General features: G+C 43.7%; 1 protein-coding gene and 1 long non-coding RNA gene across 7 annotated transcripts in view; one reads left to right on the top strand and one right to left on the bottom strand.

Annotated features, from left to right (window-relative positions):
* Window positions 1-17,599, bottom strand: part of Ralgps2 (Ral GEF with PH domain and SH3 binding motif 2) — a 136,796-nt gene extending 119,197 nt beyond the window's left edge. For 4 of the 6 annotated variants that reach the window (XM_040738637.1, XM_040738640.1, XM_005071315.4 and 1 more), the window contains exon 1: window positions 17,477-17,599. The gene's annotated coding sequence lies outside the window, so the exon portion shown is untranslated. Of the gene's footprint in view, window positions 1-12,495; window positions 12,637-16,723; window positions 16,856-17,476 lie in introns of those variants that run through there. The other 2 variants (XM_040738638.1, XM_040738639.1) reach the window with 2 other exon arrangements.
* A 122-nt stretch (window positions 17,600-17,721) lies between these two features.
* On the top strand, window positions 17,722-20,078 carry LOC121136979. The gene is made up of 2 exons (XR_005874179.1): window positions 17,722-18,091; window positions 19,371-20,078. It is a non-coding gene; the product is annotated as an uncharacterized LOC121136979 (long non-coding RNA).
* The last annotated feature ends 648 nt before the right edge of the window (window positions 20,079-20,726 follow it).

The raw sequence follows: 20,726 nt of genomic DNA, 5'->3' as shown, positions 1-20,726 counted from the left end.
ATATATAGATAAAATGGCTGAGAACATTGTCAGCTACTGAATTCAACAAATGGATACCTTTGTGATAACTTCAGGTACAATAAAATCCTTGACACTATGAGAGATCTGTCCTCAAAACAGCTTTTAAAATACCCTCAATTGAAAATACTACTATGGCATACAAAACATGAAGGCATAATTAATTTTCTTTTTAGTACTACAAACAGTTAAGGATTCTAAGAAGTTTAAAATGATAGATACTTCTTGACTTCTTTTCAGTCACTATGAATTAGCTCTAACAGCTGGTAACAAGGGTCACTACACAGCATGTGTATTAATAAACCACACTGGAGTATGCCTACAGTGGTAGACTAGGATCAAATGTCTACTCATTACAATTACAAATTATCATATATTATACAATCTCCCAGTCGTTCACAGAACAATAAAAACCATAGCCTTAATTTGTGAAATTCGGGGATCTACTCCATGAGTATCTAACTAGCCAAAACAACAGCACTCCTCTAATGTTAAATAGTCCATTAACTAGGGCTGGTGCTTGTTTCTTGGCAGTACTAGGATTGAGCCTGTGGCATCATCACTGGGCAACGGCCATAGTCCTCCACTAATGTGAAATTAACCACTCAAGCTGGTTGTGTTGGCACGTGTCCATAATCCCAGTACTTGGGAGACAGAGGTGGGAGACAACAGTTCCAAAGCTAGTTTTGTCTATATAATAAGCTCAAGTATGAAACCCCATCTCAAAAAAGAAAAGGAGGGGTGAGGGGGGTGACTGATTTGCAAAATAAATATGGCTTTTACAGTCCACATTCAACCAGCTATAAAATATTTGAGAAAATTTAATTTTTGAGAAAAAATTAAATTGCACTGGAGATGTAGTTTTTCTCATTTCCTAAACAATACATTCCCTAAACAAAATACTATTTTATACAGCATATAGCATCTATATTGGGCTATATATTATAAATAATCTAATGATTAGGAAGATGTGCACAGGCTATATGAAAATACTATTTTATCTATTTATAAATAGATAAAATACAATTTATCTATTTATTTTCCCAGTCTTTCCATGTTGTCAGACTGACCTTGAATTTTCAACCTTCCCATTTTCACTTTTTAACCCAGCTACTGCACTATTTAAAATAGAGTATTTGAAGATCTGAAAGTTTTGGTAACCAATACCCTATGCATACTCAGGGAATGAATTTCTTTGTTTACATGATTTGAAGCACACAGGCATACTCACTCTCGAGTGCATTCATGCACACATATACAGACAAATGCAAGCATGCCATGTACAAAGAAGCGCCTTAAAATAATTTCAGCCAGGGGATCTTCCTCCTAGAGATCAACTGATGGTTCGGCAGGTAAAGCACTTGTCACACAAGCATGAGGACCTAAGTTCTGATCTCTGGCACCCACACAAAAGCCAGGCAGATTCCTGGAGCTCACGGGCCAGCCAACTTAGCTTACTCAATGAGTTCCAGGCCACAGAGAGAATCTGTCTTCAGAAAATAAGGAGGAAAGTGAGGAAGACACAGTGTCGACACCTGGCCTCCATACGCACCACCATACGCACCACACAGGCACATGTAAGCATGCACACACACCGAGTGTTTATCAATTACTCTTTAGGAAAACGTCAATTGATTAAACCACAATCTGATACTACAAGTACATTACATGGTCATAATTTTAAGATGATGTTCTAGCAAATTCAGTCTGCTTCCCACCACACTGTCTTTACTGAGAACTGAGAACCAGTTCTTTAGATGATGCCCGAGCAAAGGTAGTTTCCTGCGTGAACAGTGAGGTGCTGTGGACACTGGAGGACCGGTCATCCCAGGTTAATAGCAAATGGGAAAGTGGGGGCTGCAGGGCTTAGAAGGGAAGAAGCTCTCTCAAGAGCAAAGGAACATTCTCTACAAAGCTCCTACTTCTCATCTTTCTTTCACATTTCATTTGCCAGTGCTCTTTCAGGTTTGTCTGCCAAAGAGAAAATGTCAGGATACACGCAGGAAATCTTAAATCTTAGATTACCTTAGCAAGTAGAAACAATGTGGAGTAGGAATTTATGCTGAAGAGCAACCCCAGTGTTGGGTCTCAAACCTGGGAGAGATGGCTACCTGGGGTGCCTATTAACAGATCAAAGCCAACACTGGCTGCCAGGTTCTCCCAGGATCTCTCAGTTCCTACCTGTTATAGGGTCCTCCTGTCTGGCATACCCTACCCCTTAGCCCTAAACTTCTCCAGTCCAGGGTTTGGGCTGCCCTTCCCCCTCTATTCCTTCACTATATAATCCAGCCATTCTGGCTAAGCTGGTCCTTTCTCCCTTTTGGACTCTTGGTCTCTTGGCTCTCCGTCCCCCCACCCTTTCTCATAAGGCCCAGCTCAGGGTCGTGTCCACTCTGGACTCTCCCAGATGTCTCTGCCTCTGGCTGTGCTCCCTCCTATCTGCAGTAAACTTTCTCCTCCAGCGTAGTAGGAGCTGCCAAGCCTCCTTTCTCTCTTCTCATTCACCCAACAGGGGAAATACTTCTTACAAAGCCTTAGGAATGGATAGAACTGGCATGTGTAATGCTTTGGGGAGAAGGAAATGAGGGTGCACACATGTACATAAAAGACACACTACATCAGACCTCAGCAGATCGTGAGGCTCCTGAAAGCATGGGAGATAACTGCACTCTTCTCTGAACCAGTACATCCCAGCTTCCCAGCTGAAAGACCAAGGGAAGGCCCAGGACATGGAACTGCCCAGGATGTAAAAAAGTGCACTTTTTAAATGCATATTTAAAGCCGGGCAGTGGTGGCGCACGCCTTTAATCCCAGCACTCGGGAGGCAGAGGCAGGCGGATCTTTGTGAGTTCGAGGCTGGGCTGGACCGACAGCCTCGAAAACAATACAGAGAAACCCTGTCTTGTAAAAAAAAAAAAAAATGCATATTTAAAAAAACCTTTATGTCTGTGCAGATACAGCTATAGAATGATTTTCTAAAGGAAATAAGAAATAAAAAATGGTTAAGAATTGAATTTTAGGGGATGGAACTCCCTGAATAATTAGAGAGAGAGAGAAGTATGCCATAATACTTTTATTTTAGAAAGCAACATTTGTGGCTGATGAGTAAGAGAGGGACCCTTAAAGGCAGGGGAAGCAAACAGATGACTTTTGAAGGAAAGCCTAATTCTAAAGCCTATTTTGAAAGCTAAACTTGCCAGAATTGCTATCTGATTGTGGGCTGTGTGTGGAATGAAGGAACTAAAGCTGTTTTATCATTCTGCTCCTTAAAGTTCACGCCATTTGCTCACCCCACATCACTGTCAGTAAGAATGAGAGCAGCTGCAAGTGAAGGAAACTATTCCATTTGCAAACGTCCACCTCAGGGGAACTAGACAGAAATACTACCCACAAAGAAGAAATGCTAACGACAGAACTGGAGCTGACAGGCCTAAGCCAGTGCCGACTTTGCATAGAAAGCCTTCCTGGAGCACAGGCACAGTCACCCATCAACACTGTCCTGGGAGCTTTCACCCTACAGGCAAAACAGCCACCACAGAGACCGTGGTCTTCCATGTCCACAATACCACCAGCACCTTGACAGGTCTGCCAACTCCTGGTCTACAGCAAGGTCTATTTGAACAAACACTGTTTTAATGTGGTAAGAGAGGAACACGCAAAGCAGGGCCAAACACACTGCCATGTGCGCACCAGCCTATGGGGACAGCCACAGGTGAGTCTGCAGCAGCAACAAGATATATTTGACCCCAGCCGAACTGAACTTACAAACTCCAGTACTGCCATCTCCACAAGCAGAGCCTTAAACCTCGTTGTTTTCAACCTCAACCATGTCATCGCCTTTCGCCAATCTTTCCTTCACATCTACCGTGCTCTTCCAAAATGGGAAAGGATAACAGTATGCTGTGTATTTCAAAAAGCTAGAACAAAGGAGTTTGGGTATTTTTACCAGAGAAATGGTAGATGTAACCAGATTTATACAAATGTGTACATGTACTGAAATACCAGGACACTTCAACAAATATGTACACATTTCTGATTTTAAAGATCAGTTGAAGGTAAATTTTGTAATTTTTTTTTGAGACAGAGTTTCTCTATGTAGCTTTGGAGGCTGTCCTGGAACTCACTCTGTAGACCAGGCTGTTCTAACTCACTGCCTCCCAAGTGTTGGGATTAAAGGTGTGTGCACCACCACCACCACCACCACCACCACCACCACCACCACCACCACCACCACCACCACCACCACCCAGCAAACTTTTTAAATGGAAAAGAAAGCAGCTTCCAGGATCCTAGTATTATCATGTAAAACTACTGAAGTGTCTGATCAGAGAATGGAGGTCTTGGACTATTTATGAAATAGTAGCAAAAACTTGACCCAAAAGGCCTTTTTAACTCATCAGTCTTAAATAGGTATTTCATACTTTAAATAGCCACTAATTATTTCAAAAGTAAAAGTTAAACGCCTGCCTATAGTTTAAAACGAATCTGTACTGATGGCCTCTGTTGGACAAGGCTAGGGAAGGCTACGTTTTAAGGCTTCTCACAAGATTAAGAAGACACTGCAGCATGGTCAAGCTGCTTGCACTGGTTATTTTATGAATCCAAGCCTCACACACACATTATCCCTAGATATCCCACAGACCTCAGACACAATCTTTTCCAAAGACTCTGTGACTTGTTCTGACAATTAACACATTGGGCCAGGAATGCTGACAGCAGGAGTCAGATGACTGCAGACAGTCTCAGGGTTTCTCGACTGTGGCAGTACTAGCAGTTGGAACTGGCTAATTCTTTGCATGTGGGGCTGTTATAAATACGACTACTATAAACGGGAGTATGTCAGTCCTGTATCTTCAACAAACACCCGGGATGAAATAGCTGGGACACTTTTAACAACTGTCTCCTATGGAGGTTGTACCACATTAGCCCCAAGGGGAATGCACAGAATCCTAGTTTTCTTCCACATACTTGGTACAAAGGTCTTTTGCTCTGTAGTAGTAGCTTATTATGATTTTCATTTTTCTAGTGAGTAACAATATTTCAATCAATATAAAGGTTGCTTATCTCTACATACACATAGTTTATCTCTTTGGTGATGTGTCTATCACATTTTGGCACATTTTTTAAAAGTCAGGTGGTCGGTGGGTCCTGAGAGTTTCAGAGTTCTTTATACATCTTAGACACAACTCCTTAATTAGATACTTAATATCTTCCCTCTGCAGTGTTGTTCATTCAAGAAACAAAAGACCACACACTTTTTAAACTGACGGGACTAATTTACCACAGTGCCATTTACATGCCACATAATTTTGGACAAGTTGATTCCTCATCCTGTACCTCAGTTTCTCCAACACAGCTAACAGCACACTTCACCAAGTTACCATGAAGACCCAATGAACTAATATCAATAAAACACTTAGACCACCATGTATCCACTAAGTGTCTAATAAATAGCAACTTCTGGTGGTCACATTGTACCCTACTTTTTCATATCCTATATACTAGTTATGTTAGCAGCCCACCTGTGAGCTTAGTGTGAAATAAGTGACTACTCCAGTTGACAATCTTTTGGTTGTTCACAAAAAAAAGACAAAGAGAAAAAAAGGAAATTTAATGACCTCAAACAGCATTATATAAAAATGCACGTTGTTTGCTTGGACATTGTTTTGTGCACAGCACTGTTGTAAAAGCCTCGCATCACCTGTAGGAAGTGTTGTGAGGAAGCTGTTGTACAGATGTGAAATAAGACAGAAGTTCATAACCTGTGCCGACTAGTGAGTGCCTCATGCCTGTAATCCTACCACTTGAAAAGCTGAGGCAGGAGGAGAGGATGACTTGAATTCAAACCCAGCTTGTTCTTGCTACACTGTGAGTTCAAGGCCAGCCTCAGCCACAGTAAGAACCTGTCACTCATTGAGTTAAACCAACAAAAACTTCACCCACTTAATACAGTTGTTAAAAGACAGAGCCAGAATTTTAAACCTAAAACTATTGATATTAAAGTTGAAATCTTTGAGGGGGGATGGTAGGAAGTTGAAGTGGCCTTAAGAACAGGAGGTGTGGCGGCTATTTTTATGGCAACTTGACACAAGCCAGTCATTTTGAGAAGAGGGGCTCTCAATTGAGAAAATGTCTCCATAAAATATGCCTGTAGGCAAGTCTGCATTTTCTTAATTGGTGATTGACAGGAAAGCCTAGCCCACTGAAGGTGCTGCCACCCCTGCGCTGGTGGTCCTGGATGTTTAAGAAAGCAGGTTGAGCAAGCCATGAGGAGCAAGGCAGTAAGTAGTAATCCTCTATGACCTAGCATCAGCTCCTGCCTTTGGGTTCTTGCCTTAAGTTCCTGCCCTGACTTCCCTAAGTGAGGGACTGTTGGCTGGAAGTATAAATGACATACAACCTTTCCTTCCCAAGCTGCTGCTGGTCAGTGTTTTAGCACAACAGAAAAGGAACTAAGACAGGGTCATGTTCTGTACCTTGTGTCTCTCAGACTATGTAACTTGTGTTTGTCTAAGCAAACAGGCCCATCAAAAGGCTTCCCCATCTCCTTTAAATTTGTTATAATTCACAGCTTCTGGTTAGAATTACTCTCCACTCCTTTAAACTACGATTTATAGGACCCTAATGTAATGCAGCCTTCCAGCTTCAGTACACTTAACCTAACAGCTAATTAATTCCATATTTGTTATAACTGACTTCACTTTTCCCACATTGTTAGATCGCTGTAGCCATTTTTAGTGGCCTTTGAATCAAGTATCCACTGCTGAACCAGCTATTGCAATATAGTTCCATATGGCATACAACATCGCTATGAAGTTTGTAGTGTACTGTGCAAAAGGCAGATTTCCTTCAAAGGAACTATGGACAGGCCAGAATTATAATCAGCATGTCTGGGACACTGAGTCAGATAAACCACTGCTAATCTGGAGCTCAAATGTCCTGCCAGTCTTTCTAATCTGTTTAGTTACAGTAACTAAGCAGCTATAAATACACACTGGTGGTTACTAAGGAGATCATATCATTTACAGCAGCATCACATATTTAAGACATGGGTCAGAGGTACAGCTACCACTTTTTCAGTTTTTTTATATATTTACCATTCATCTGTACTGTGTATAATATGAGTGTACAACCCACAGTGTGGGTGTGAAGGTCAGAGGACACCTTGCAGAAGTGGGAACCAGTTCTCTTTCTACCCTATGGGTCTTTGGGTCCTCAGGTGGCAGGCATCTTTACCAGCTTAAGCCATCTCACTGTCCCTTGACCAACTATTGTTTAATCTGAATCTCTATGCTATATCAAGGGAATAAAAGGAGGAAAACCTATTGTCAACTATCATTTCTCATTCTAACTCCATGAAATTTTCATTCCCATGGCTTAGCTGTTGGGTACATTAGGCCCAATACTATCGGTAATTCACAGCTACACACTGGTTGGAGAAACAAGTACAGCAAAAGAAGGTTCCAATAGTACCATGAGTTTCCTGAAGTCCAAACCCACACAGAAGAATCTTTAAAAATCTCTGAGGGTTATAGTTCATTTGGTGGAGTACTTGTCTAACATGTATGAGACCCTGAGTTTTGAGTTCCACAACAGGAAGGAAGGAAGGAAGGAGGGAGGGAGGGAGGGAGGGAGGGAGGGAGGGAGGGAGGGAGGGAGGGAGGGAGGGAAGGGAGGGAGGGAGGGAAGGGAGGGAGGGAGGGAGGGAGGGAGGGAGGGAGGGAGGGAGGGAGGGAAGGGAAGGAGGGAGGAAGGAAGGAAGGAAGGAAGGAAGGAAGGAAGGAAGGAAGGACAAAAAAAACAAAACAAAACTTCTGGTCTCGTAAGAATTTACCCTTTTCTCTGCTATGACAGATTAACAGGAACAGAAGGAAAAAGCAACCCGAAACGCAGCAATGCTACTTTCTGTCAATGGTTTCAAAGCACTTCTGTTAGAAGACTGTCTAACATATTCATGAGACATTTTTTTCTTTTAGTCACATTCTAAGCAGATTAGATTTCTCCCAAGTTCAATTACAAACATTCTTCAGCCTTGAGAAGGAAATGGAGCAAGGAGCTCAGAGCCTATGGCTAACAGCACACACTATCTCAATGCTCATCTGTCCTGCTTCATTTTGAGGGTTTCAAAACCTAATCCTACCCTGTCAAATGAAACTGCACTTTCCACCCTATCCCAAGTAAACCTTTCTAGACAGGATGCCAAGAGGACGGGTTCTTCCTGCCTTATCTTCAGCACTCACTTAGTATGCGCTTTCATGAAGGACTCCTGTGTGCCCCTCCTGTGAAATGCTGGTACTCTTCAAGTTGACATGTAATTATGTATCATCTGAGGTTATCTACTACGGTCTCACATATGAGATTCTGTCTTTCACCAAGTTGTAAACAATGACACCTGTGTAACATTCTCAAGTACTATGCACAGAGAAAACAAACAAAAAAATCATTGCCTTAAAGGTGATAAAGTTAGTTGTTTATCTGTAAAACCCTCAAGATATTTGTTTCAGTAACCATCACTCATGAGTACAAACCACACAAACCTATAAGAAAATCAAACTGTAAGAGAAAGGCAGCAGATGTCACTCCTAAGTAACAACTTCTGGACACTTACAGACTAAGAGCTCTGTCCATCAAACTACCCTACAAATGCCTATAAAGGCTTTGGCACGTGCGGAGTGCCACAGAATATACACGGGTTTTCTATCCCAGGTCAGCAAAGTTCTAAACAATTCTAACTAAACCTCTATATCAGAGCTGGAAGAGGAATCCAGGAAGCCAGAGTGATCTCAGATACTGTGCAGCAGCTGTATCAAATCCCAGAAATTCAGAGAAGCATGCTTTATTTATTAACGCATTTCCATTTAGCTTTACAGTGAGTCTATTGTGGTACTACTATGCTCGCTTGACAAAAAGAAAAAAGAAAGGACTGAGATGTAGTTCAGTAAAAATTCTGACATAGAAAAGTCTTTTTAAAAAATATCTATCTATCTATCTATTTATTTATGGTTTTTCAAGACAGGGTTTCTCTGCGTTGTTTTGGAGGCTGTCCTGGAACTTGCTCTGTAGACCAGGCTGGCTTCGAAATCACAGAGATCCGCCTGCCTCTGTATCCCAAGTGCTGATATTAAAGGCCTGTGCCACCAACGCCTGGCTAAGATCTATCTACTTTTATTTTATGTGTATGGATGTTTTACCTGCACAAACATGTGTGCATGAAGAGGTGTCATATTCCCTGGAATTGGAATCACAGACAGTTGTGAGCTGCCATGTGAAGCTGGGAACTGAACCTGGGTCCTCCACAAAAGCAACAAGTGCTCTTAACCACTGAGCCATCTCCAGCCCCAAATCATTCTGATTTTTAAACACAAATTAAATACTAGAGGACACCTGGTGTATGTGTGGGTGTGTTGCGTCTTACTACTGTTCTGTAACCCAGATGCTTTGTAGCCTCAACAGCAGACACCTTGGGTGTCATTTAGTGCCATACTTAAGAATACTTCACTTACTCACTTACAAAATTTTGTTTTCGCTGGATGTTGGTGGCACACGCCTTTAATCCCAGCACTCGGGAGAGAGAGGCAGGTGGATCTCTGTGAGTTCAAGGCCAGCCTGGTCTACAGAGCGAGTTCCAGAACAGTCTCCAAAACCAATATAGAAAAACCAAAAAAAAAAATTTGTTTTTGCTTTCTTCTAATGTACATGTAGTTTCCCCGCTGTACTAACAAACGCCTAACTTGGCTGCTTTCTATTTTGTCTGTGAGACAAAGCAGCACAACTTCTGTTTGGCTATGACTAGAACACTGCTAAACACTATTAAAGCACCATGGAAGTCAGTGGTGGACCTTTGCTGTCTACGCCCCCTGCGTATTTATATTCTACAATGCAAGCTCAGATGGACTAACGATCTGATGCCCTGACTTTCTTAGTGCCTTGTCTGCCAGTCAAACAGCCCTTGGGAGCCAGTGGGACTGCCCTAGCAGCAACCCAGCAGCTTCGGGCACTCTAGGTTTGCCTTGGAGGCTAAGCTACAGCAACAGTGGCTGCTGGACTACTAAAGCACTCTTCTAGTCAATGCTGACCTGCAAGTCCCGGTGAACCCTGGCAGCCGTTTCCACAGAGGGAAGGAGTTGTGGAGCACTTCCAGCACAAGGCCTGTGACTGAATGAAGGCTGTGCCGTGGCTGGTGGAAACAGCCTTGTCAAACACTCCTTTCTGGCTAGAAACAGTTCATTAGGGTCAACCATGAGACACCCTCCTGTGCTGACCCTTCAGTGTTGTAACATTCAGCCCACAAAGGGCTTCCCAGTGGTCTTTCTTTGCCACTTTCGATCATTATCACTGTTACAGCATGGTGAGCTGGTCACATGAAGAGGACTCAGTAGAAAACGCAGCAGAGGGACAGCAGCAGCCAAGGCGGAGAAACCACCAGAGACAACTGAAGCGTGCACAGACCACACACACACACACACACACACACACACACACACACACACACACACACACACACGAGACACGGAACACACCAGAGACAAGAAACTTTGGGACACAGTTGTTAGAGTTCAGGGACCTGCCAAGTGTTAAGGGTCCTGACACCCCAGGTAGGACCAAGAGCTGTTGAAACTAGCCACTGTGGAGCCCAATAGCCAAAGCAAGACCAGAAGTTTAGACAGGAGCTGTAAGTTTAGGCAGCAGCCACTGTGGCCGCTTGCTATGCTTACTGCTGCTTTAGGCTGCTTGTGTTAAAGCCTGGGGTAACCAGCACTCAGGTCTCACAGACTGCAGCAAAAGGCCTGTGTCTGCCACTCTGGCTCCTAGGCCTTGGGCACTCAAGCAGAGTTCTGCCAACTCTAGCAGCTGACAGGTTACACACACTCCGCAGTTAAACAACAGGTGGATAAAAGAACACACATGCAGAGTTTTAGCAGATGCTACCATGTACTCTCCCAAGCCGAACCCACCACCCGAGTTTCAACCTGCATTTCAGACATTTTCATCAATGTCATTGGGGTGAGCAGTATTGCCATGATCATTTAAACTGCACCTCTCTGAACTTGACAGACAAGTACTTTGTTAGCTTGGCCATTAGGATATTTCATTTTGTAAATACCTATTCAGATCATTCACCCATTTGTTTATACATTTTCACAATGATGTATCTTTAAAATATACTCCAAACAAGCCCTCTGGCAGAGATAAGTGCTGCAAACACATTTTCTAATTTGTCATTTGCCCTTTTGTTCCTTTAATACTATTACCTGATGCCCAGATACTGTGAATACCCACTATCACTCTTTACTTTTCTGGCTAGTACTTTCTGTGCTCTGCTAAAACAAAGCAAAACAAAAAGCCACTTTCCTCTACAAGAGTCATATTTTGAGGCGGGGATGAGAAAGCACATACCTGGGGCTGTGCACATGCTAGGCTCATTTGAGCTCCCCATCACCAGCACACACCCTCAGTCCTAGAAACCTCCCGCTCACCTTCCACATTCTGTGTCGACTACAAAACCCCCATGAAACCAATTCAGACAACAGGAAAAAAAAAGACAGTGATTTACAATGTAGTTGTGAACTTAGCAAAACTCTGAAGCAAACCAAAAGGCAAACATATAAGCTTTTAACTGTAGATTATGGAAAAAAAACTCTAAGACACTGGCAAATCAAATTCAGCAGTGTTGGGGAGTGGGAGTACATCACAGTTCAGAGGAGGCTGAAGTCAAGACACAGAACTCAACAGAAAGCAGCATTAACACAACACATCCTATTACTAATCAAGAAAACACCTATGATTGTCTATAACAATACAGAAAGACTTGATGAGCTCAATACTTGTATTTTAGAAACTTTAAAAACTAACACTGACACTAGAAAGTCTTCTCAATCTTTTCTATCAAAGACTTTTAAAGGGCATGGTGGATCACTCCTACAATCCAAGTATTTAAGAGGCAGGAAGGCTGCCAGAACTTTGATATACAGCAAGTTCCAGGTCATCTAGGACTACAGAGCAAGACCAGAAGGAGCAAGAATCTTTTACCTTCCATATGAGAAATCAATAGTAAGATTATCTTTACCAAACTTTAGGAGTATTCCTATTAAGTTCCGAACACAAAATCACTAAGCAGCAGAGACGGCTCAGTGGGTGAAACACTTGCAGTCCAAGTGTGAAGACCTGAGTTAGAATCCTCAGAACCCATGTAAAGCTGAACACAGCAGTACACATCTGCGATCACAGAGCTCCAGGGCAAGATGGGAGGGAGAGACAGAAGAGTTCCTTAAAGCAGGTCAGCTAGACTGGGGTATGCAGCAGCCAGCAAACAGATGCTGTCTTAAACAGGGGAGAGGGCTAGAACATACATCAAACACACACACACACACACACACACGCACGCACGCACGCACACGCACGCACGCACGCACATACACACCCGAACTTAGAAAATCCAGAAATTCTCTCTTCAGGTAAGCCTGGCAATCACACTACCGTTTCTGCTATACTCCTCCATCACTCTGATGATGTCATTCATTTTCTTCTCAAGTCTCTGTTACACTCTCCAATTCCTCCTTTCTCTCTGTTGATGACCAATCCCCATAAAGTAAACAGAAACGCTTAGATGAGACTTGAAGCTATCACATCATGTCTCTACTGATGTTGTCTTCCCTCCCATTTCTATAATAACATGCTCTACTGGTGAGGCAAATGCAAAGCTAGGTCAAGGCCTTGCAAACCACAAGGCCTGTCACCCACATGCCACCTGCAGCTGCTTTCACACTCTACAGAGCAGCAAGCTTTGTCACTGGATGAACAAAGACTGCACGGCTCACTCTACCTGCACCCCTTACAATTCAGGTCTTTAAAGCAGACAGGCTACATGGCCCACTACACCCTGTGCATAAGAAATGAAGATTCACAAGACACATGCAATACATCAAGGTTACAACAGGCAGAATGATGACAAAGAAAAAAATCTGAAGACCATGTCCCATGTAAACTGAATGGCACTAAGACTTTTCAACAACTTGAAGGTAGGAAATCATTCAGCAATCCTTTTAGTTTATGGTGTTCCCTTCTATTTCACGGTGCTCCCTTCTGTTTCAAGGAAGTATTATCCTCTTAATTCAGGATCTAGCCCAGACAGTGATCAAGGCAGAAAAAAGTATTTTCAGCCACATCAACAATTCAAAAAGTTCACGCTGCCACGCATATTTTGTTTGCTATGAGTCAGTCTCACACTTTGGCCCAGACCAGCCAGGAACTCCTAGCAATCCTTCTGCCTCAGCTTTCAAGCACTCACTCAAACAAACGGGACACTTGCTGGGAGCACAGTGGTGGGAGCTGTGCACCCCAGTGCAGAACAACACTGCAGATTGAGCAAAAGCAGAGGCTTCTTAGATGCTCCCAGTTTTTAACAAGTTTGAATACCTATCACCTTACGTGTTGGTAGATTTGGACAGACTATAGACAAAAGAAAAATAAGCAGGGAAATACAAAAGAAACTCTAATGCCAACAAATTTAATCATAGTACACTGCAAGGTTCACCATTAAATATATTTGCAGAACCATAATAATGCAAAAGCAAATAATCAATGAACTTGTAATCAAAAGCACAACATCAATGAACTTGTAATCAAAAGCACAACATCAATGAACTTGTAATCAAAAGCACAACATCACAACTTAGGGAAGACAACAGAGGAAGTTCAAGGTAGCATAGGAATCCTAAAGTAAAACCACTGTAAAAAAATTTAAAATTGAAAAACAAAACTGTAGAACCCTGCACTTGTGCCTTCAGAAGAAAGAAAAAAACAAACCAAAACAAGAAGTATCAAAAACTGCTGTCCCATAAGCAGGACCTAGGAGGAAAGTCATGAAGAGAAGTGGGAGGGGACTAAAGGTTTTAAGAGTCTTGTAATGTAACTTCTCACATATGCACTGTATTAGTAAGTACTAACTTAAAGAAAAAAACAAAGTGGTCATATCACTTAATACCAATTACTTTACTCTCTGACGAATAATTGAATACTAAGTGTCAGGTACTTTTCTAAGAAGGGGAAGATGGGAAAGGAGGATTAAAACCCATCTGGAATATTTAAAATGAGTTCTTGAATAAAACTTGGGAACCAAATAAAATAAAACCATAAAGCATGAAAAAGGAAAGAGTGCAGATTAATTAAAGACTATTGGAATTTTATCATATCCAATCTTCATTCTCTCACTAAGAAGGAACTAATGGGAATTTAAACAACACTTAAGGAAGTAATTATAGAGTAATGCAATAAACCCACTCTCCTTTCCAAGGGACCTACTAACAGTAATGTAACTTCAAGCTCTCTGAACTCCATTTTTATTGAAAAGTAAATAACTATTAAAAAGCGTGAAATCCAGACAGAAGTGACTATTTCAAATATTAGATAACAAAAACTTTGTATTCAAAAAACAGGATCCATTTTAATGCACTTTATTTGTGTTCATTTTACATACCCCAAAAAAGCAGTAGTTTCATAGAAAAGAGCCAATTTCAACTAACAGATTAGCATTTAAAAGTTTCTCAGAGCCAGGAGGTGGTAATACATTCCTTTAATCCCAGCACTTTGGAGGCAAAGGTAGGCAGATATCTGTGAGTTTGAGGCCAGCCTGGTCTACAATTCCAGGGCAACCAAAGCTATACAGAGAAACCCTGTCTCCTCCAAAAACAACAACAACAACAAAAAAGTTTTCTGGTGACCAAGTGTGCATCTTCCCAAAAACCTCTACACGCCAGAGGAGGAACATCACACTCCAGTAAGAGCTACTGTCTGGACTGGGAGTCACTGAAGGCTTAGTGGTGGCTCATTTCCCACTCTGAAATGAAGAGAATAATGCCTACCTAGGGTAAAGGTTAATTACTGATAGTCCTAAGAAGTAATGAAATATTTATAAATTCTATTAAAGCTTTGAAATCTACAAAGATCTACACCAATGTGTGTCACACTGATTATAAATCACAGCATAAAATGATCACTTCTTGTCAGATTTTTCACTTCCAGTAAGATTTTTCTTTTAACTACAGAAGAATGATAGAGTGCTGTTTCACTGGGGGACAGGGAATGCTTTACTTTAATTCTTAAAGACTCTTATAAACAAATACAAAGAGAATATCAGCAAACATTTCATTTAAGTATAGAAACCCAAAGTATAATTGTTTAGCCACATAGAAACCGCACACCCTCTGATTCCGGGTAGACACGTATTTTGAGTATGTTTGGAAACCAGATACCCAGTGTGCATAGACGTACGCATAGTTTAGGACAGTTGTCCTAGTGCTTTTGTTCACTAGCAGCCCCTTCTATTTTCAGAAGGAAGAATGCAAACAATATCCTAACTCAAAAGGCATTGTGAGTTTTTTAAACTAACAGACCTGCCCGCTATGGCTTTATCTCCATCGAAGCACAGCTATTCTTCTTCTGCAGAGTCCCCTCCACATCCATCAGACTGCAGCACCAATCAGGTACTCAATGTGTGTAGAATAAACTAGCCTCTGGACAAAGGCTTCAAAGTAGCTTGGCCTGGAGGTACACATCTTTAATGCCAGCACTCTGATGGCAGAGACAGGCCTTTCTCAGTGAGGGAGAGGCCAGCCTAGTCTACATGAATTCCTGTACTTAAAAAGACCCTGTCTCAAAACAAAACAAAACCCGAAAAAAAAAGGTTCAAATTGCAATCAAATTAATTTCACCAACAAATCCATCTTTCACTGCACACAACCACTGTTCCAATTGTAAGGACATAATAAACTAAAAAAGATACTCTAGTAAATGCACACAAACTGCATTACTCATGCGTATCTGATTCACAGTCGACCTTTTTTTTGGTTTTTTACGAGACAGGGTTCCTCTGTATTGTTTTGGAGGCTGTCGGACCAGCCCGGCCTCGAACTCACAGAGATCTGCCTGCCTCTGCCTCCCGTGTGCTGGGATTAAAGGCTTGCATCAGCACTGCCTGGCCACAGTTGACTTTTAAATTGTATTTTTCTCGCATAATTTTTGGGTGTATCCTTCCTGATACTATAATACCAGAAAAGTATACTGTGATCTTGACAAACAGATCTTTCAACTTCTGCTGCAATCTGGTGTAAAAAGACAAAGTGAACAATATTTCTGAAAAAAGTAAAGTTCCTAAAATCAGGGGAAGGTAGGCTATGATGGGATGGGGAGGAAGACAGGTCTTAGTACTTCAAAATTACTATGCCAGAATTTAAAGCTTAAAATAACTACACTTAAGTTATTCAAAGGAACTATAATAAACACATTTAATCTACACATGTGGCTAAGACACGTAATTTTCCACATTTCGAAGCTTCATGGCTACACGTGCTCACTAGAGGTTATTATTATTAAAAAGATACTGTTTGGCTATAAATTCCACTTCAGCCGTAACAGCATTACACTTACTATATTTGTGATGCCACAGCCGGAACAATCATATCTGGGTGGGACAGGCTTTATAGTTTGCAAGTTACCAACTGTGGCACTGCGGTTCTCCTGCATGCAGGGAATGAAAAGTTCCTCGGGATTCTAATGGCCACCTTCAAAGACACACGGACTCGAGTCCACCGGATGGTAAACATTAAACAAACAACACCAAAGTCAACTCATAAACAAACACTGGCACAGAAACAAAGCTCCACAGCTACTCAAGCGTTACGAGAGAAAGGAAATACAGAGCACCTACAGGGAAAGGCTCAATTAACTGTCGCCCGTGTTTTCATCCTCCGATCTGAAACAATAGGCACTGGAAGCTTCTGTGGAGCGCTTTCTGCAGAAAGATTTCGGGTTGCAATCGCCCCTCCTCCACAGCTAGCATCAGGGCCCTTTCTTCCTCCTCCCTCAACCCTCCCAGCTCAAACAAATTAACATTCGTACCGAGGTACCTCCTATCAGCTCGCAGCTTCTTCCCAAACACGCCCACGCACCCTGAAACCCGCCTGCGTCCACACCGCACACGGCGGCAGGAAAAGCGCTTCGAGGGGGGCGGGGAGCCGCGGCAGAGCACAGGTCCGGGCTCCCTTCCAGGTCGGCTCCCCATCACCTCCCAAGCCCGGTGTTTACGAGCCCGCCCAAGCCCATATTGCAAAGGAATTCCCGACGCTGCGGGCAGATAGCGCGGCGGTGCGGGAGCCCCCCTCCGTGTCCGCGCGCGGCCTCGGCGGCGCCGCCGCTCACCGCGGGCGGTTCGGCCCCGCAACAGGTCACCCGCCTCGACCCGCCGCGGGGTGCAGGCACCCGGCCCGGGAGGGGGTGTGGCTGGCACGGTGGGGCCCGGTCCGGCTCACCTGAGAGGCTGAGGCGACGCCGGGGCCTCCGCCACGGCGGGACCGTGAGCGCCCCGCAGCCCGTCCTCCCTCCCTCCCTCCCTCCTCCGTGCCGCGCACCGCGGCCGCCGCCATTGCCCGCTCCTCCCCGCACGGGCGCCCGCCACGCCGACCTGTGTAGCCGCGGCCGTCGCCTCCGCTTCGCCCGCAGCTCCGAGGCAGCGCTCTTGCAGCCGAGCAGTCGGCGTCTCTCATTCAGTGCCCGCCGCCGGCGCTCGGGGGAGGGGAGTGCGCCGGATCCACCCCGGCCGCGCAGGGGGCGCGCGGCGGGCGGGCGGGCGGGGCGGAGCGGCGCAGCGCGCGCACCAACCGAGCGCGCTCGCGCGGCCGGGAGCTCCGGGTCGCCGGGGTCTCGGCGCGCGCCGCGGACGCCCGACTGGTGCCCGCCGAGCCCAACTGCCGCCCGTACCGGTGTCCTCGGCGCGCGCAGCCGCCGCAGCCGCAGCCGCAGCGCGGGCCACAGAGAAGAGCCCCGGGGCTCCGGACGGACGGACAGGTGGAGCTCCACGGCCGCTCCTGCGATGCTGGCGCAGCTCACCTTTGAAGCCAGAGAACTGAAGTCAGGAAACGCTTGACCCCGGGATCCAATACCCAGCCCACGCAGGCGGCGTCCTCGGTTGTCGTGGCGGACAAGTGAAGGGGCTGCAGATGGGAAGTCATCCCACAAGCGATGGGATCGTAAATGATGGAGTCGGTACTCTCACACATTAACATGCCGGAAGTGTTGGGTAGGCCTCTGTAGGTGCTAAGCAGGGTGACTGACTACCCTTGGTTTTATAAACAAATATCAGAAATTTGGCATCCCCCCAGTCCCAGGCTGATGAGTTCCAGGTGGACCTTGTGGGGACGTGACACTAAAACGTGAATTTTTTTCCTGCGAATGAATGGGGATGGTAGAGTGTTGTTTCTCAGGGTGCACCTAGGTGGCCTACTTAAAATTAGCACCATTTGATGCAGTGTGACTTAGTGGAAGGTTTTTCAGTGAGCCACCTAGATCATTCGGGAACAGGTGCAGTCCTCTTTTAGGCAATGTACAATGGAATGTGGAGGGACAAGTCTGTAGCGGCACTGACTGTAGATTGTGAAGGGACCAAAATTGTTCTTTTGATTTCCTGCCTCCATATAATAACTAAAACAGAATGGATTGCTCTTTTATGCAGAAGAAAGCTAGCAAGTGTCCCCTTGGACTGTCTTCTGTCAGCCTTACTCTAGTTGGACACGGTAGAGTGCTCCTTCATCCCCTTGGCTAAGTCACCCCCATGCAAAAGTAGATGTAAGGTAGAAACATAGCAAGCAAAAGCAATAAAGCCCAATGTTGGGTTTCATTCCATTTTACTGTGAAAGTCTCCCCAATAGTGGTGGAATCACTGAGAAACCAGAAAAGAAGGGGAAAAAACCATCAAATTTTCAGCTGAGGCTAGAAAGGGCAGTGGGGAGAAGAAACAGGTGACTGTGGAAAAGGCTTCCAGTACGCTGGGGTGTGGGAGCTTTCCCCTAATACTATTTCCTTCAAGTCCCAATCAATGGGCAAACTGAAATAACAGTCTCACTTGAGTAAATGATCTTTTTTTCTGAGTTAGAAAGATATTAAGGAAAAAGTAGTTGACTATGTGCCAACAATAATGCATACAGTTTTTATATATGCATATACCATTACCCCAAGTTATTAACTGCTTTTAAAATAGTAAACTTAGGAAATTGGGGGATTCTATTGTATATAAATGCCTTCAGTTACTTTAAACTTGAATTGGACCGTCATAAAAACAAATGAATCCAGTTCTCTACATCTGTCAATAATTTTCACAGTTTACTGTAAAAGCAGTAACTCAGACTTTGAAGAGAAAAAGTTCAGGAGTTCATCCATCGATGTATACAGTGTATTCCCATGCCTGCAGAATGTCTGAATTTGATATAATCACCCAAAATGTGTTGCTCATGTTGACAGCCTGCAAAAATCACACTTCATTAACCGTAAGAGTTCAGTTAAGGTTTTTTTCACTTGATAAGGTTGAGAATTTCTGCATGAAGAAAAAAGTTGCAAGAAGCTGGGAAGATGAGTAAGAAGGCAAAGGCACCACTTACCTAGTAGACCTGAGGGCCTGAATTCAGCATCTATCTGAGTGGCAAGTAAAAGGCCAGAATTTGACAAGCTTTTGTAATCCCTGAACTCCTGCAAGGAAATGGGAGGTGGAAACAGGAGACTTGAGTAGAAGCGCTTGGACCAGTTAGCCTGGAATGTGCAGCTGTGCCTGTGAGAGACCCTACCTCACCCAGGTGGAAGGTGAGAGCTGCCCGCTGCCCACAGCTATGGCCTGAGTGCCCACATTTGCACACACAAAATAATAAAAAAGAAAGATGATGCCTGGCGTGGGTGGTGCACGCCTTTAATCCCAGCACTCGGGAGGCAGAGGCAGGTGGATCTCTGTGAGTTCAAGGCCACCCTGGTCTACAGAGCGAGTTCCAGGACAGGTTCCAAAGCAATACAGAGAAACCCTGTCTTTAAAAAACAAAAAGAGAAAAAGATAAGTGTGGTACTCGCTCTGTAATTCTAGGGGTCGGGTGGCTGAGGTGGAAGGACAGTCTTCAATCCTAACTCCAAAAGCCAAAAGGATAGAAAAAAGCGTATGTTTTTGTTGTTGTTTGTAAACTGAGTTATTTCAAAGTCTGTTCCCCATCCATTTATATGTAAATAAAGCAGTTACTACTTGCAACAAATTTTCTTTACCAGAGCACTATTTTTTTATAGTTCTGTAAGTTGCTTTATGAGTTCTATTTGCTTTTGCCAAAAGAAGAAATCTGCACAGTCTTAGAACAAAAAATGCTAATGGATACAACAGAAATGCTATTATATAAAATAGAAATCGATAAGAATTCAATATGCTTAAAAGTCATTTTGGGGGAGTCACCATTGTGTAACAGTTTTATTACTGTGCATTACATTACTTCCAAGAGGTATGCCAAGGGACCCATTTAGATAGAGAATGGGCACTTCAAAGGCAAAACACCACTAGAGAAAAAAGCAAATCAAACAATTCATCTCATTGTCAAAACCAAATTAAGCAGGCATCTTGAAGTAACATGTCAGCTGCGTTTCCAATGTTCTGTTCTAAAATACAGGCAAACCAGGATTTCCAAAAATCCCCGATGGGGACAGACTTAAAGGACTTTGGAGAGGTAGATGCTCTACAGAAAATGGATGCGCAGCTATGAGGAGAGTCTGCCAGCCTCCCAGCAGAGAGAGACATGCAATAGAGTCAGGATACTAAGGGCAGCACTGAACAGAGCATTCAAATCTGGGTGCCATATTAAGTGATTTACAATATAAGCTGTACCTTCCAGGAGTAGTTCTGTGTCAGGCATGCA

This window comes from Mesocricetus auratus, unplaced genomic scaffold (genome assembly GCF_017639785.1).
Source record: "Mesocricetus auratus isolate SY011 unplaced genomic scaffold, BCM_Maur_2.0 Super-Scaffold_100676, whole genome shotgun sequence".
NCBI lineage: Eukaryota > Metazoa > Chordata > Mammalia > Rodentia > Cricetidae > Mesocricetus > Mesocricetus auratus.
This window is presented reverse-complemented; position numbering and strand designations above follow the sequence as displayed.